The 18,503-nt window shown below is 46.4% G+C and overlaps 1 pseudogene; it reads right to left on the bottom strand.

The window, feature by feature from the left end:
- Positions 1 to 15,641: 15,641 nt before the first annotated feature.
- On the bottom strand, positions 15,642 to 17,124 carry LOC124649977 (annotated as a pseudogene).
- Between the last annotated feature and the right edge of the window lie 1,379 nt (positions 17,125 to 18,503).

Below are 18,503 nucleotides of genomic sequence, written 5' to 3'. Positions count from 1 at the left end.
AGTAATCCGTTCCCTTTTGTTGAACAATCGGCTTCTCCTTGTAAGAAATTTTATTATCAATGAAAACTTCTTTTAATTTTGCCGATGTCCTGTATGCTGATTCAGCCGATTTTCCTTCATCTGACTTTGTCGACCGTTAGCCCAATCAATGCTCAATGACCGATGGCAACGCGTCGGTCTCTTACGATAATCCGCGAGACAAGTCAATTCAGCCATCTCTCCAAATTAACCCGTCTTACCGATGATGATAGCCACTGCCAATCGTCGTAAGCCGTGGGTTTAGTCTTGAGCAAGTGTCTTTACAAGGACCCTGGAACCGTCGCTGAATCAGCTTGGATGCTAAAACTGATACCTCTGTAGCAAAAGCACCCCTTTTCAGAATAGTTGCGATGTAGAGCCAGCCGATTCCAACCAAATATGTTCTCCAGAGCCAAGAAACTTTCAGGCGAGTTGCCCCCCAAGCCTCACCCAAGGCGAGAATAGTGACGAATCAGCCGAACACGTTACCATCGGCTTCCAAGTTAGTAATATGGAACCAGCCGATTCCAACGAGATCGGCTTTCCAAAAACAAAGAAGTTTAGGGCGAGCTGCCCCCCGAGCCTCAATCAAGGCGAGAATACCTTAAGTAATCTGGTAATCCGAGATAGCCACTGATGTCTACGTTCCCCCTCCTTTCCTGTAGACAGTGTTGGGCCTCCAAGAGCAGAGGTTTGTAGAACAGCAGCAAGTTTTCCCTTAAGTGGATCACCCAAGGTTTATCGAACTCAGGGAGGAAGAGGTCAAAGATATCCCTCTCATGCAACCACTGCAACCACAAAGCAAGAAGTCTCTTGTGTCCCCAACACACCTAATAGGTGCACTAGTTCGGCGAAGAGATAGTGAAATACGAGGTGGTATGAATAAGTAGTAGCGAGTAGTAACGGTGCCGGAAAAGTGCTTGCTTGGCGTGTAGTTGATGGATGGTGATATAGCAGAGCGGTAGAAACGCAATAAAACGAGTAAACAAGTAGCGATAGCGATATTTAGGAACAAGGCCTAGGGATTACACTTTCACTAGTGGACACTCTCAACATTGATCACATAACGAGAATAGATAAATGCATACTCTACACTTTTGTTGGATGATGAACACATTGCGTAGGATTACACGAACCCTCAATGCGGAGTTAACAAGCTCCACAATTAATGTTCATATTTTAGTAACCTTATAGTGCAAGATAGATCAATATAACCAAATAGATCACATCAATACCATCATAGTGATAATTAACTCCACAATCTACAAGAGATCATGATCATAGCCTACGACAAGAACCACATGGTGCACACACTAGTCACCTTTACACCAATGCAGGAGGAATAGAATACTTTAATAACATCACTAGAGTAGCACATAGATGGATTGTGATCAATCATGTAAAGCAGCTCATGAGATCATTGTATTGAAGTACATAGGAGAGAGATTAACCACATAGCTACCGGTACAGCCCCGAGCCTCGATGGAGAACTACTCCCTCCTCATGGGAGCGACGGCGGTGATGAAGATGGCGGTGGAGATGGCAGCGGTGTTGATGGAGAAGCCTTCGGGGGCACTTCCCCGCTCCGGCGGGTGCCGGAACGGAGACTCCTGTCCCCCGGATCTTGGCTTCGCGATGGCGGCGGCTCTGTAAGGTTTCTGTGGTTTTCGCCGAACGCGATAGGGTTTTCGATCCAGGGGCTTTATATAGGCGAAGAGGCGGCGCAGGAGGGTCGAAGGGCTGGCCAAACCATAGGGCAGCGCGGCCAGGGCCTGGGCCGCGCCGGCCTATGGTCTGGGGGCCCAGTGCCCCCCCTCTGGTCCTTCTCCTGTGTTCTGGATGCTTCCGGTGAAAATAGGAACCTGGGCGTTGATTTCGTCCGATTCCGAGAATATTGCGTTACTAGGATTTACGAAACCAAAAACAGCGAGAAAACGAGAACTGGCACTTCGGCATCTTGTTAATAGGTTAGTTCCAGAAAATGCACGAATATGGCATAAAGTGTGCATAAAACATGTAGATAACATCAATAATGTGGCATGGAACATAAGAAATTATCGATACGTCGGAGACGTATCAGCATCCCCAAGCTTAGTTCTGCTCGTCCCGAGCAGGTAAAACGATAACACAGATAATTTCGGAGTGACATGCCATCATAATCTTGATCATACTATTTGTAAAGCATATGTAGTGAATGCAGCGATCAAAACAATGTATATGACGTGAGTAAACAAGTGAATCATAAAGCAAAGACTTTTCATGAATAGCACTTCAAGACAAGCATCAATAAGTCTTGCATAAGAGTTAACTCATAAAGCAATAATTCAAAGTAAAGGTATTGAAGCAACACAAAAGAAGATTAAGTTTCAGCGGTTGCTTTCAACTTGTAACATGTATATCTCATGGATATTGTCAACATAGAGTAATATAATAAGTGCAATAAGCAAGTATGTAGGAATCAATGCACAGTTCAAACAAGTGTTTGCTTCTTGAGGTGGAGAGAAATAGGTGAACTGACTCAACATTGAAAGTAAAAGAATGGTTCTCCATAGAGGAAAAGCATCGATTGCTATATTTGTGCTAGAGCTTTGATTTTGAAAACATGAAACAATTTTGTCAACGGTAGTAATAAAGCATATGCATCATGTAAATTATATCTTATAAGTTGCAAGCCTCATGCATAGTGTACCAATAGTGCCCGCACCTTGTCCTAATTAGCTTGGACTACCTGGATTATCACCGCAATACATATGCTTTAACCAAGTATCACAAAGGGGTACCTCTATGCCGCCTGTACAAAGGTCTAAGGAGAAAGCTCGCATTTGGATTTCTCGCTTTTGATTATTCTCAACTTAGACATCCATACCGGGACAACATAGACAACAGATAATGGACTCCTCTTTTAATGCTTAAGCATTCAACAACAATTAATTCTTTTCTCATTAGAGATTTGAGGATGTTTGTCCAAAACTGAAACTTCCACCATGGATCATGGCTTTAGTTAGCGGCCCAATGTTCTTCTCTAACAATATGCATGCTCAAACCATTCAACTCGGTGTAAATCGCCCTTACTTCGAGACAAGACGAACATGCATAGCAACTCACATGAAATTCAACGGTGAAAAGTTGATGGCGTCCCCGAGTAAACATGGTTATCGCACAACAAGCAACTTAATAAGAGATAAAGTGCATAATTACATATTCAATACCACAATAGTTTTTAAGCTATTTGTCCCATGAGCTATATATTGCAAAGGTGAATGATGGAATTTTTTAAAGGTAGCACTCAAGCAATTTACTTTGGAATGGCGGAAAATACCATGTAGTAGGTAGGTATGGTGGACACAAATGGCATAGTGGTTGGCTCAAGTGTTTTGGATGCATGAGAAGTATTCCCTCTCGATACAAGGTTTAGGCTAGCAAGGCTTATATGAAACAAACACAAGGATGAACCGGTGCAGCAAAACTCACATAAAAGACATATTGAAAACATTATAAGACTCTACACCGTCTTCCTTGTTGTTCAAACTCAATACTAGAAATTATCTAGACCTTAGAGAAACCAAATATGCAAACCAAATTTTAGCATGCTCTATGTATTTCTTCATTAATGGGTGCAAAGCATATGATGCAAGAGTTTAAACATGAGCACATCAATTGCCAAGTATCACATTACCCAAGACATTTATAGCAATTACTACATGTATCATTTTCCAATTCCAACCATATAACAATTTAACGAAGAAGAAACTTCGCCATGAATACTATGAGTAGAAACTAAGGACATACTTGTCCATATGCTACAGCGGAGCGTGTCTCTCTCCCATAAAGTGAATGCTAGGATCCATTTTATTCAAACAAAACAAAAACAAAAACAAACCGACGCTCCAAGAAAAAGCACATAAGATGTGATGGAATAAAAATATAGTTTCAGGGGAGGAACCTGATAATGTTATCGATGAAGAAGGGGATGCCTTGGGCATCCCCAAGCTTAGATGCTTGAGTCTTCTTGAAATATGCAGGGATGAACCACCGGGGCATCCCCAAGCTTAGAGCTTTCACTCTCCTTGATCATGGTATATCATCCTCCTCTCTTGACCCTTGAAAACTTCCTCCACACCAAACTCGAAACAACTCATTAGAGGGTTAGTGCACAATAAAAATTAACATGTTCAGAGGTGACACAATCATTCTTAACACTTCTGGACATTGCATAATGCTACTGGACATTAGTGGATCAAAGAAATTCATCCAACATAGCAAAAGAGGCAATGCGAAATAAAAGGCAGAATCTGTCAAAACAGAACAGTTCGTATTGACGAATTTTAAAATGGCACCAGCCTTGCTCAAATGAAAATGCTCAAATTGAATGAAAGTTGCGTACATATCTGTGGATCATGCACGTAAATTGGCTTAATTTTCTGAGTTACCTACAGGGAGGTGGACCCAGATTCGTGACAGCAAAGAAATCTGGAACTGCGCAGTAATCCAAATCTAGTACTTACTTTTCTATCAACGGCTTAACTTGGCACAACAAAACACAAAACTAAGATAAGGAGAGGTTGCTACAGTAGTAAACAACTTCCAAGACACAAAATAAAAACAAAAGTACTGTAGCAAAATAACACATGGGTTATCTCCCAAGAAGTTCTTTTCTTTATAGCCATTAAGATGGGCTCAGCAGTTTTAATGATGCACTCGCAAGAAATAGTAATTGAAGCGAAAGAGAGCATCCAGAGGCAAATTCAAAACACATTTAAGTCTAACATGCTTCCTATGCATAGGAATCTTGTAAATAAACAAGTTCATGAAGAGCAAAGTAACAAGCATAGGAAGATAAAACAAGTATAGCTTCAAAAATTTCAGCACATAGAGAGGCATTTTAGTAACATGAAAATTTCTACAACCATATTTTCCTCTCTCATAATAACTTTCAGTAGCAACATGAGCAAACTCAACAATATAACTATCACATAAAGCATTCTTATCATGAGTCTCATGCATAAAATTATTCCTCTCCACATAAGCATAATCAATTTTATTAGTAATAGTGGGAGCAAATTCAACAAAGTAGCTATCATTATTATTCTCATCAAGTGTAGGAGGCATAGTATAATCACAACAAAATTTACTCTCCATAGTAGGTGGCACCAAAAGACCACTATCATTATAATCATCATAAATAGGAGGCAAAGAATCATCAAAGTAAATTTTCTCCTCAATTCTTGGGGGACTAAAAATATCATGCTCATCAAAGCCAGCTTCCCCAAGCTTAGAATTTTCCATATCATTAGCAACAATGGTGTTCAAAGCGTTCATACTAATATCATTGCTACTAGCATGCAAATAAGATTCCATAGGTTTTTTAATTTTCGCATTAAACCATTCATGTCTTGACTCAGGAAATAGAATAAAAAGCTCACAGATGTTTTCCATTATGCCTTACTAGTGTAAACAAGAAACAAAAAGTTGCAATTGCAGGATCTAAAGGAAATAGCTTTGAGTACTTACAACAACGAAAATAGCTTAGTAGCCGAGATCCGGAGTGTGAGTACCTTTTACCTTTCCTCCCCGGCAACGGCGCCAGAAAAGTGCTTGATGTCTACGTTCCCCCTCCTTTCCTGTAGACAGTGTTGGGCCTCCAAGAGCAGAGGTTTGTAGAACGAGCAGCAAGTTTTCCCTTAAGTGGATCACCCAAGGTTTATCGAACTCAGGGAGGAAGAGGTCAAAGATATCCCTCTCATGCAACCCTGCAACCACAAAGCAAGAAGTCTCTTGTGTCCCCAACACACCTAATAGGTGCACTAGTTCGGCGAAGAGATAGTGAAATACAGGTGGTATGAATAAGTAGTAGCAGTAGTAACGGTGCCAGAAAAGTGCTTGCTGGCGTGTAGTTGATGGATGGTGATATAGCAGGCAGTAGAAACGCAGTAAAACAGTAAACAAGTAGCGATAGCAGTATTTAGGAACAAGGCCTAGGGATTACACTTTCACTAGTGGACACTCTCAACATTGATCACATAACAGAATAGATAAATGCATACTCTACACTTTTGTTGGATGATGAACACATTGCGTAGGATTACACGAACCCTCAATGCCGGAGTTAACAAGCTCCACAATTAATGTTCATATTTTAGTAACCTTATAGTGCAAGATAGATCAATATAACCAAATAGATCACATCAATACCATCATAGTGATAATTAACTCCACAATCTACAAGAGATCATGATCATAGCCTACGACAAGAACCACATGGTGCACACACTAGTCACCTTTACACCAATGCAGGAGGAATAGAATACTTTAATAACATCACTAGAGTAGCACATAGATGGATTGTGATCAATCATGTAAAGCAGCTCATGAGATCATTGTATTGAAGTACATAGGAGAGAGATTAACCACATAGCTACCGGTACAGCCCCGAGCCTCGATGGAGAACTACTCCCTCCTCATGGGAGCAGCAGCGGTGATGAAGATGCCGGTGGAGATGGCAGCGGTGTTGATGGAGAAGCCTTCCGGGGGCACTTCCCCGCTCCGGCAGGGTGCCGGAACAGAGACTCCTGTCCCCCAGATCTTGGCTTCGCGATGGCGGCGGCTCTGTAAGGTTTCTGTGGTTTTCGCCGAACGCGATAGGGTTTTCGATCCAGGGGCTTTATATAGGCGAAGAGGCGGCGCAGGAGGGTCGAAGGGCTGGCCAAACCATAGGGCGGCGCGGCCAGGGCCTGGGCCGCGCCGGCCTATGGTCTGGGGGCCCAGTGCCCCCCCTCTGGTCCTTCTCGTGTGTTCTGGATGCTTCCGGTGAAAATAGGAACCTGGGCGTTGATTTCGTCCGATTCCGAGAATATTGCGTTACTAGGATTTCTGAAACCAAAAACAGCAGAAAACAGGAACTGGCACTTCGGCATCTTGTTAATAGGTTAGTTCCAGAAAATGCACGAATATGACATAAAGTGTGCATAAAACATGTAGATAACATCAATAATGTGGCATGGAACATAAGAAATTATCGATACGTCGGAGACGTATCAGCCACCATGAAGAATCAGCCAGACTTGCTCCCATCACAATGGCTTCAAAAAAATTTTTTTTTACTGTGGCCGATTTTTCCTAATCGGCCCCTAGTGTTTCATTGTACACATGTTTACTGCACATGTTCATCTGACTATATGCCCCCCCGAGCCGAATCTGCCAGGTGACTGCAGATATCGGCTTTGTGGTTTAGCCAAGGCACTGTACTTGCACGTCGGCTCCGCGAGGATTCGTGCTGACTTTCATCTACCGACGTGGCCGCTGCCCAGTAGATCGATGCTGAACACAGGCAGAACATGTGATGAAGATAATTTTGGCCGATTGCTAGAATCGGCCTCCATATCCATTGAAGCGCTGACTGAAGGTTCTATAATGTCCCTTCATAATTTTTGGGGCCGATCACAAGAATCAGCCTTGCCACATTTGTTCGTCGGTTTGTCCTTGCTACTCGGTCAGGCTGGTGGATAAAACCAGCCCCACCTCTGATTTTATGCGCTTGCTGTCGTCCACCTTGAGTGCGTCGTGTAATCGTGGAGCACTAAACTCCGTCGGAAGGACGAGTACCATGTTTGTGCCAGCCGATGTTTCATCATCGGCTTTCCTCTGCTTTGGGCGCCACTCCATTTTCCGTGGACGACCCTCTTCGTCCAGGGTTCGCTGAACTTTCGCGGCCAGATCGGGTCGTGCCTTTCTTAAAGTATGCAAGTACAACCTTTCGGCTTCCTCCAGGTCGCGCAACCGCTGAACCCTGCGCTTTTGGGAACGGCTGAGTCCGTCAGGGCACCACCTTGGCCGGTGGTACCTGTCTTCTTCTTCTTCTCCCTCGTCTTCTGAATCCTCGAGATCTGCCCAACGAGGTGACTCAGCGCGTTTGCTTTGTGGCGGGAGAGGCCCTAGGCGCTTGAACACAGACACGTTGGCTGCCTCCTTCTTCTTCTGGTTGCATTCTGGGCAGTTGCCGATTGTGGGCAATCGGCTCATTCCTGAATCCCAGCGAGTGTCGAAGAAGGGGCAGTCCCGATGCCTATCGTTGTCGTCTTGCTCCCTTGATTTTTCACGTGGCACGGCGCTCGTGCTCCTCCTCATCGCGATCATGCCGACGATGTCTTCGGCTTCTCTAGCCGGACGATCTCTTTCATCATCATCGCTTGATCGTCGGCGTTGGTCATGCCGACTCACATACTTGTTGAGGAGGTGATCGGAGAGGGGTCGCTGATATCTCATGTTCTTCACTTCTCCCTCCGTGACGTAGCGCTTGCCATCATGACGGAGCCGATCGCGTGGAGCGGCCTCCTCTCGTGTCTTTGCTGCGAGAGCAGCCTGCCCTCGTCTACATCTTTGCCGAGTGGTGCCCGGGTCCTATCATGTTGATGCTGAACGAGGATCCTGGCTGGCAACCTTCGGGGTAAGTGCATTCCACCATATTAACGGCGGGGAAGGGCTGGGTGTCGACCTTCATGGCGTACTCGGTTGAAAATTAGACGCCCTTTTTCTATCGCCGCTTGGATGTGCCGACGCCATACCCTGCGGTCGTTGGTGGCATGGGAGAGCGAGTTATGCCATTTGCGGTATGGCTTTCCGTTCAGCTCTTGCACCGTGGGGAATTTGAGACCCTCGGGTATCTTCAACTCGCTTTTCCTTGAGTAGGAGGTCGAAGATTTGTTCGGTCTTGGTCACGTCAAAATCAAACCCCACGGGCGGGCTCGGTGGCTTTACCCATTTGCATGACACGGGGTTCCTCCCCGAGTCCATTCAGCCACTCGCTACCTCTTGATCTCCCGCGAAACTTCGTCTTCCTCTCGCATCGACCGGGACTACGCACGCTTGAACTTGTCCTGGTACGAGTCCGAGTGGCGCTTGTTCATATGCGGCAGGTTTCGAACCATATGCGCCGGTGAGGGATAGTACTGCTTGGGAGGCCATGTCCTTGAGCGGTGTTGCAAGGCCCGCTACTGCCAACTCGATCGCTTCCTTTTCGGTTATACGAACCGAATAACATCGGTTCCTAAGATTCCTCGAAGCGCCGGATGTATTCACGTAACGGCTTCTCCACGCTTCGACGTGAGTTGTGCTAGATCGGCAAGGCCGGACTCGGAAGCCTCGAGTGATACCGCATATGGAACTGTTCTTCCAACCGCTTCCACGTCCGGATGGAGTCCGGTGGCAACGAGGTGTACCATCCGAAGCCGATCTCGTGAGGGACCGTGAAAAGAGCCTCACGCGTAGTTGGTCCGACACCGAAGCCGGTCCTAGCTGTGCCAAATATCGGCCTATGTGCTCGATGGAGCTGGAACCATCCGATCCACCGAATTTGGAGAAATCGAGGGAGCCGATACTTGGGTGGTAGCGGGATCAATTCGTACTCGTCGGGGTACGGCTTGGAATAGCCGATTGCCCTTCTTTTCGGCACCATGCCGAACCGGTCTCTTAGTATAGTATCGATCTGATCCGTCGTGCTTGGCTGCAGGAGTTGAACTCGAATATTCGCCGGGGTGGCGTACTTAGCCAGCCATGTTTGCTTTTCCAGCTCTGAGCCAACTGCAGGAGCTGGGCTCTGGAGGTTCGTCGGGGTGGCGTACTTGGTTAGCCACATCTGCTTCTCGAGATCTGTCGCTGACGTCCCTCCTGTTTTCGCCGGAGTCCCTGATGTTGTGGCCTGGTTCGTGAGAGCCCAGTTACCGCAATCTGGCACATAAGTGCACGCGTACCCGTGGGGGATCTCCTTAGGTGCCTCCTGCAAGAACTGGCGATCACTAGGGTCACCACCGATCTTGTAGACGACGAATGCCGGTGAAGCCGGCACCTCTGGTGCCGCCAATGCAAATGGCAGCGGTGGACGGGACTGGAGTGGCAACTCTCCTTGATGCGTCCCGAGAGCTGGTCCTGACGGCGAGTATTGGTGACTCATGATCTCCTGGATCACGCGAAGAGCGACACGCTCCAACGTGTTAACCAGGTTCTCGCAGTGGCGGTGTAGCGAGTGAGCCACCAAGTAGTTGATCTCTCGCCGCAGGGACCTGGTGCGTTCTTCCGACGGGGCGAGAGGTCTATCCCATCGAGTGCACCTTCGGGTGAGAACCCTTTCCATCCGACGCCATGGGAACGGGTTCGTGAAAAGAGCCGATGAGGTCGGCTTCGAGGATGACTTTGATCTCGTCATACTTTTTCTTGAGCTCATCCGTCAGATCCTCGTACGTGACTGGCGTGCCGTCCGCCATCTCAGATGTAGATGGCGATGTGGTTGATGTTGAAGCTTGTCCCACCGGGCGTGCCAGAATGTGTTGACTACCAAAACCCACCGGCGGGCAGTGACGGTCAACACGGTAGAGCCGGGAACAACCTAGAGCTGCGGCTGGCTGAGGTCCCTCCGAGCGACGGCCCGCAAAGCCTTCTGGTCACACGTCCGATGCTGATTGCAAGGGCGTGCCACCCGACCTATACCGGTCGGGAAGGTGATGGAGATGCCTCGCTTAGTTTCCTCGCATGGCATACACGTAAACATTAAATACGAGCCTCGATCGGCTCTCGAGTTATCCCGTGAATCGGCTCAAGGAGCCGATCCACCCATGATTCGTACGGGGTGCACGAATATATGGTGGTCCTGCTTGATCAAGATAAAGCTAATGAGATCTACGACGATTTAGGGTTTTCACCGCATAATCGGATCATCCTACTCACAGTTGGGCCTCGCGGCCACGCACGGTGATCGTAAGCCGATCCTAAACAAGGCCTAAAAACCAACACGAGGTTGATCCCCGGAACATCCTGTTTAGGACTAGCGAACGACACCCTACGTGCCGCCGGATCCTCCCCCTTCGTAAGGCCTAACTATTGCGGATATTAAACTAATCCTTGATGAACAAGGAGCAACCGTAACGGATCAGATCTACTAAATAATGATCAAGCGGGTGCCGCCCTACACCTAAGATAGGTGTAAGGGCGGCTAGATATGCTAGGGTTGCACTACGACGAAGCATGTTTAAACGAAGAACAATGCTAACCCTAACATATCTATGATAACTACGTTGCTCGCCATCAAAAGGCTTCAGTACGAGCAACGCATGAACAACGTGGAGCTTGTGCTGCCTAGATCGCAAGATGCGATCTAGGCAGCATGTTGCTTACCGGTAGAAACCCTCGAGACGAAGGAGTTGACGATGCGCCGAGATTGATTTGTTGGTTGAACGTTGGTTGTTGTTTATTCCATAAACCCTAGATACATATTTATAGTCCAGGGGACTTTCTAACGAGGGAATAATCCCACCGTGCACGAGACAAACTCTAACTTTTAAACTAAGATACAATCTACCATAATTAAAGATACACGGGCAATCTAGCCCAAACTCTTCGTGCAAGGCCGCTTCAGAGATCTTCCACGTGTAATCTTCCAAGCCCATCTCCCTTACGGCCCACCTCCTGATTTGGCCAAAATCTGGTGATAACAACTCCGTGGCCCATTTCCATGCGAACTGCATTCATCCAAAGCACCGCACATGAGCCATAATCTAATTTTCTAACCCTTTGTCCGTAGCACTAACCCCTGCACGCCACCGGCTGCCACCAAGACCTTGGACGCTTCGTCTGACCTCGCCGTGTTGATAGAGGGCCTCGGGTTCTTGTCGCTACCGCCTGCTGCCTCGGGAGGCCTGATCTCTGCGGGGGCGTGCTCTGTCGAGGACCACGATGGTGAGGAGTTTGCTTCACCGTTGGCCTCTTCCAAAGACACTGTTTCCGACTCGGAGCATGTGATTGCGGAGCCATGCCGTGGCCTCTCTGCTGATGCCGCCGCTTTTGATGATGAGGAAGGATGGACCCAGGTGGGTCGGGGCTGCCGTCCCAGCCGGGCGCCATTGTCTCCGCTTCGTGAAGGTCTCGACCGTAGCCTCGCCTTCAAGCGCTGGGCTCGAGGGAGGTGTTTTCGGTGCCTTGAGCGTGGACACCAGGTCAGCTCATGTCGTGGGTCATTCGGATGCATCCGATGTCGTCGTCCCGGTTATCGGGAGCGTTTATGCCGTGCGCGCTCTCCCTGCTGCTCGTTCTCGCTCTCCGGAGGCTCGGGCTCGTTCTCCGTTCGCTCGTGCTCCTTGCCGGCCGGAGCCGCTCTCCGTCCGTTCGGCCTCGTCGCCCCTCGTCGCCTCCCGAGTTGGACTGGGGTTTTGGGCCACTCGTCGTTGCGTCCTATGGTGCACCCGTGTTGCAAGGATTCAGTCTCTTCTATGGAGTCCTAGTTTGCCCTGCTACGCATGGAGGTCCTTCAGAAGTTTGAGTTGCTTCGCTCTGAGGTTCAGGACGCTCTTGCCAAGCTTCAGGTTGCGTCGGTTGTGCCTCTACCACCTGAGATACAGACAGGTTCTGTTGATGAGGGGTTCGAGTGCTGCTTTGGAGAATTTTCTCCCCGTGCTCTACATGCGTCGTCGTCTGTCCTTACGACGGTTGTCGCCACCGAGGTTGTGGCTCCAGTTGTGGAGAACTTGCCTGAGTTGCAGGATCATTGTGGGAAATCATCTGTGGTGCTTCCAGTTGAGCTAGGCCTTTTGGAGCCTTTGGCGGTGGACATCGCGCCATCCCCATCTTCGTCTGAGTCCTGCGAGTTGCCCTCCTCTGTGGATAGTGGAGGTCCGTCCATCCGGTTGCCCCTCTTTGACCGTGAAGCTATGTTGGCACGTATTGAACAGGCGGTCTTTGTGAACAAGCTTGGTGGCTTGCTCGCTTGCTTGGAGGCAGCTAGCCCTGGATCTGGCGAGGCGATTGCTTGCCTCATAGCTGAGGAGGCTTCTACCGGCAAAATCAAAAAGGTGAAAAAGGCTCTTAGGAGCATAGGCAAGAAGGGTGGCGCCATTGGTAAGGCACCCGCGACTGCTTAACGGCAGTTGCGTGGTCCTAGGGTAGTCGTCAGTCTGCGGTTGCTTAGCTAGAGTGAGGTTGTCGCTTCGTGAGTTGCTGGTCTTAGGTGTTGCCCTTTATGGTTGTGTTGCCTCATGTTGTTGGTGTTTGTGTTTGTTGTATGGTTTTCGCCCGGTTTCTTCCATTAATAAACCGGGCACTTCCTTCTTAATAAATGGATGGGGCAAAGCTTTTGCCCCACAGTTCAAAAAAAAAAAAAAAACTAAAGCACCCTAGAAAGGAGCCGATGGTAAAAGCAGGAACTTTTCATTGCAGTTCTAACTTGACCAAGAAAACGATGAGTATTTAATTTAGAGATATAGATTTCAGACACCAGATTCATTTAATATTTATTTTTATTATGTCTCATCGTAGCTCTGGGACCTTTTTTTTAGATGTAGCTCTGGAGACCTTGACACCAAGAAAAACGAACCTTGACCTCAAGACAAACGGCAACTCAATCCTCTAGAGCATTTATAGTAGGGCAACTGAAGTTGACAACATCTGAAGTACATACATGCGACATCAACCCACATACATAAGTACATACATGCGACATCAACCCACATACATGGTCCTGAATAGCTAGTACCAAGGACTGATTGTATATATATCACCCAGTATCAGTTCAAGCAGCAGTTACATAAAGCAAACCGAAAACAAATATATTGCCAAGGCCTGAGCAAACTACTTCAGTAGTAACTTACCTACTATTTTGTACAAGAAGGGATTCCTAATCAAATTTGTCCCCTCAACACACTTACCCAAAACTGGATCATAGAATAAAAAGTCCGAGCTTAAGCACATGTGTGTGTCAGTGTGTGTGCGCCCGCGCGTGCGCGCGCCGCCTGGCATTGTTGGATGGCCTGGCCAGTGCGATGTATCAACCGAACATTATGTGAATGCCAGGAGTCCGCCAAAATTGTGTGTTGTCATCAGAGAATTAAAAACAAAGTGTCATCTGAAAGTTACATTGTTAACAACACGGTGACCATATGCATCTGAATATGAGACTGTTGTGTTTACTTTGAATGTATGTCTACAGAAACATGTCTAATATAAGCACACAAAAAAAACTATTGGTCAGATCTTAGATTTTTAGATGGAACAGAAGCCCCATGTCCCTCGGCAAGCCACACAATTTTCTGTCACTGCAAAAAACATGAGATGGTCCCGCAAAAAAGAAGATGAATTGCTTGGAACTGATCGACGAATCTAACTAAACACCATATTCCAAGCTTCCAGTTTAGTTTGTGGAACCTTCTTTCAACCTGCAACCACATCTCTCTTTAAATTCCTGCCCATGGTGCAAACCCATTTAGTGTTTTTTACATAATTGGAATGCATGGTGTGAAAAGTGAGATCATAAAACACTACCATAGTACTCAAGGGCTTACAAAAGATATTGTTCCTTCAGTCATGTTTTCTGCTCATGAAAGATTGTAGGGACCATGTCAAGTTCAGAAAAAATTGCAAATTTTATAACATTTTGAATAAAGAAGACTAACTCTTATACACTCTCTACCAAAAAAAGATAAATATGGTTAATCAAGCAATTTACCAATTCTTCGCAGGTAAGTAAGTTACATAACAATATTGCAACTTCTATAATCAGCCTTAAGAATAATGCAACATTTGTTCTGGCATAAACCATAACATGAAAAGAGCATGTTTGCATTCTTAGAAGGTGCATCAGTATTATGGAACCAATCAATACTGATCATATACGAAAACTAAAACCTAATTTGCCATGTCCCTCAACTAAAACAATAGAAGAAAGGTTTATCATTCATTTGTTACCAGCAAAAGTGGCACCGTTTCTGAACACTCAGGCAAAATCAAGGAAGAGCGGGGATATAAAATGACATAAAAATGGTATGTGTTCTCATATTGCTGATTATATGTAAATTAATCTCGAATAGAAAGGGCAATTAAGTCCATAGTACATAATATAGTTACATAAGATCAAATCAGTTTACATAATCTAAAAGAGAAGCTCTAAACGTTCTGAAGGGTCAGATGACATACACTAACAGATACCAAATCATGGCCTACACTACACCAATATTCTTGTAGGAGAACGGCTGAAGCCGAGCTTGGAGCCATAGTGTAAGTTTCTTTCTTGATCTTGCCCTCAACAGGTCCAACATTAACTTCCACACAAAGAAGTTGATAATCTTTGCAGGCATTCTTGATGTTAATAGCTAAACTTAATATATTTTACACATAACATGTTTTCTAATGCAGCTCATGCAATGCAACTTAAGAGATTGATCACCTTGTATCCCACTATGACCATCCGTCAACTTCAAGAGGATGTGTCAATGTCGAACAAAAGAGGCATCGCTGCAGACTAGACATTTCCAGATTTAATATTACTTACTGTACATTTCAACCCAAATACATAGCAAGTTCATCCCACCCAAATAAACCAATTTATCCACAGAACAACAAGCTCGAACTTAGAAATGGCTTCAACAGACCTAAACACAAAAGTCTGTCGGTGCACATTACTCACTAGCATTACATCCAGGTAGAAAGAAAGTGAGACATGATGTTATCAATTTTCGATAAAGCGATGTTTTATTTATCTGAAAAAGTCCAAAGATACTTCAGGTGAGTTGTTGAATAGAAATTAATACTGAGTTCAATCCTTTGCATAAAACAGAACATACTGTGGCAATCGATCAAAAGGCAGAATGTTTAAAAGAACCAACTCAACATAAGAAATGAAGGAACTTCAGTAGCAGCTGCTACGCTTCAGTATCAAGGCACAATCATGTACTACACTTGTGGATTTTAATAGGTTACAGGACGCAAAATAGCAGCTGCAAAACTAGCAATGTAGATGATACTGAGTACACATTAACCATCTACGGGGAAAAATTGTCCTCTGAAGCAGAGTTAGAATCATGGGTCATGACTTTAAATTTAATCACTGACAGTAGGAACATAAGCCTAATCTAGGGTTATACCGTTTCACAAGACCGGCCTATTGAGCAAGTCACCTGTTACATCCAAATCCTTCAAATTTGATCTTACCCTCATATGCCTTAACAACATCTGGCACCTTGTCAGCATGCTTGAATACATATTTGGTGGAGAAAACCCTGGAATTACCCAGCAATGCCTGAAGTAACTTGACATCTCTCTGGATCTTACCCTCCCTCATCAACACGCTGAGCACTGCGCACCTTGGCAGGATGCACTTGTCCAAGCTATAACATAGAATCACAGGCCGCGACATTATATCATGTATTCCAAGCTTGAGCTCGTCCAGCAAGAAGCGGACCTTCTTTTCTATGTTGTCATCGGCCAAATTCAGTATCCTGGGCTGGGTCTTGAAGGCGTTGAACACCTCGCCCTCCGACAGCCCGAAGCTTGTGTACAATGAGAGCTTCCGAAGCCAGGTCTCTCTCGTAACGGCGCACATCGTGCCGAAGCAGTAGGCGAAGCGTGAATCCGCGGTGCACACACCGATCTCTTTGAGGTCCTCGAAGATCTTGCTTATCCGATCCGGTGACAACATGAGCACGCCCAGCTCGATGACGAGGAGCTTCGAAATGGCAGCCTCGGCGAGGCCGCCGCGGCGGAGGGCTTCCACGGCGGGGCGCATGTTGTTGTCGAGATCCACCGTGAGGGCGCGGGGTTTGCGGTGGAAAGCGATGCGGAGTTGGTCGTCGGTGCCGATGGTGTCGCGGACGAACTGGATGGAGGGGACGAGGTGCTTGTCGAGGCTGCGTCCCAGGAGGGACGGCGAATGGGCGAGCTTGCGGGGCTCGAAGCCGAGGGAGGCGAAGAAGGCGAGCTTGGGGCGGAGGATCCGTTCGGGGTCGGCGATGAGGAGCTTCGCGGCGCCGCGCAGCGTCCGGACGATGTCCGCGTCGGTGAAGCCGTAGTCTCTGAGGAGGGCACGCACATCGTCGGCCTTGTCGGTCGAGAGGATGCGGGTCTTCTGAGTTGTCGCCGCGGTGGCGGCGGCGGCGGGGAGAGGCCGCAGGAGATGAGGTAGGAGACGGTGGCTGGGCAGAGTTCGGAGTTGGGTGCAGAGGAGACGGCGGTCAAGGAGGAACTGTGGGTGAGATGAATGGCTCCAGGGATGGACTGGAGGGGGTTTGTGCCGCCGCCGCCGGGGATCTTGCGGATGTGGAGGAGGAGCCGCCGCCGGCAGAAAGAGGCGAACATGATGGATGGTGGTGGACTGTACCGTCGGGAGGGTTGAGCAGGGGACGGACTTACTCGAGGAAAAGAACAAAGAACAGGCCGGGCCCGCTGGGCTCGCCCGCCAAGCAGAAGCAGAAAGCCCAGCCCATTCGTCAATTCCCGATTCAGTTCGTTCGTATTTTTTTCTTTTGCAAGGTAATAGAAATAAAAAAGTTGCACCTACATCTTCACGAGTTGCACGCTCACAAATTTATTTCATGAAAAATCGACTTATCATGTGGCATGTGTAAAAAAGGAAAAATTCAGTGCTAATAATAATTCTTTTCACAAGATAAATTTTGTCTTTTTTGCATAGACCGTAAGAATTTTTTTTCCCGAAAGTTGACGAATGCACATATATTATGGACATGTACATGTAGAATTTTGGAATTTATTTGACATTTCAAAATATGATTGTTTGGTAGAGGGAGCATATGCACCCGGGAGCCGAATTGAATTTTAGTAGACATAAGTACTATATTAAGAGTGAACACACTTTTTTTGGGGGGAGTTTTAGACTTTTTTTTTGCCTTACCTGGAGCTGACACATATGCTACTTTGTGGTTTGATTTTCCCTAGCATTTCTTCTGTGTGTCGTTTCGGTGCTCCATAATGAAGCTCTTAGTTAATGTGGTCACATGTGTGTTTTTATCTGTTTGCTTCCATTGTTGTCTGTTTTGGTGCATTTCTCTATAGTTGTGGCTTTGAGGTTGTTGGTTCCGATACCACCCCATTGATTAATTTTATTATTTTGGTCTCTCTGGGTGACTTATCTGGAGAACTCATATCTGGTTTATCCTCTCCAAACATGTCCACACCTTCCACCTGCATCTCCCTCCCTACCGAGTGGGCCACCCGAGTTGCCTCTGTCCGAGCTCCCCTTAGCCGCCAACCTCTTTTTCCTGCATCCTGTATCTATTGATTCTCGCCATTTAGTACCACCGCCAGCTTAGATCTACGTGTTGCTTTGGCTCTTGCAAAAGAACTTGGCTTATCGAGATTGGATGTGTCAACTGATTGTTGGAGGCAATTAAGATGATGAAGACATAGAGCCTATGTAGTTATAAATCCATTCTTTTTGAGATTGACAAGATGTTATAAGAGTTTTTAGAAGAAAAATTTAAGTTTGAAATTAGGGATAATAATGGCGACACCCATCTAGTTGCTAGGAACTTGATTATGCAGCCATTTGAGTGACATGTATGGTTCACTGAACCTCCTTATGTATCTTTGATAGTGCCAGTTGAATAAAATTCCTACTATTCCCTAAAAAACCCAAAAAAAAAAACCCAATCTGGCCCAACCTTATGTTCTCGTTCCATATTTGGTGAGTTGCCCTCCCCACCTCTCCTCTAGCTACC

The sequence above is a fragment of the Lolium rigidum genome, chromosome 4, assembly GCF_022539505.1.
Source record: "Lolium rigidum isolate FL_2022 chromosome 4, APGP_CSIRO_Lrig_0.1, whole genome shotgun sequence".
NCBI lineage: Eukaryota > Viridiplantae > Streptophyta > Magnoliopsida > Poales > Poaceae > Lolium > Lolium rigidum.
This window is presented reverse-complemented; position numbering and strand designations above follow the sequence as displayed.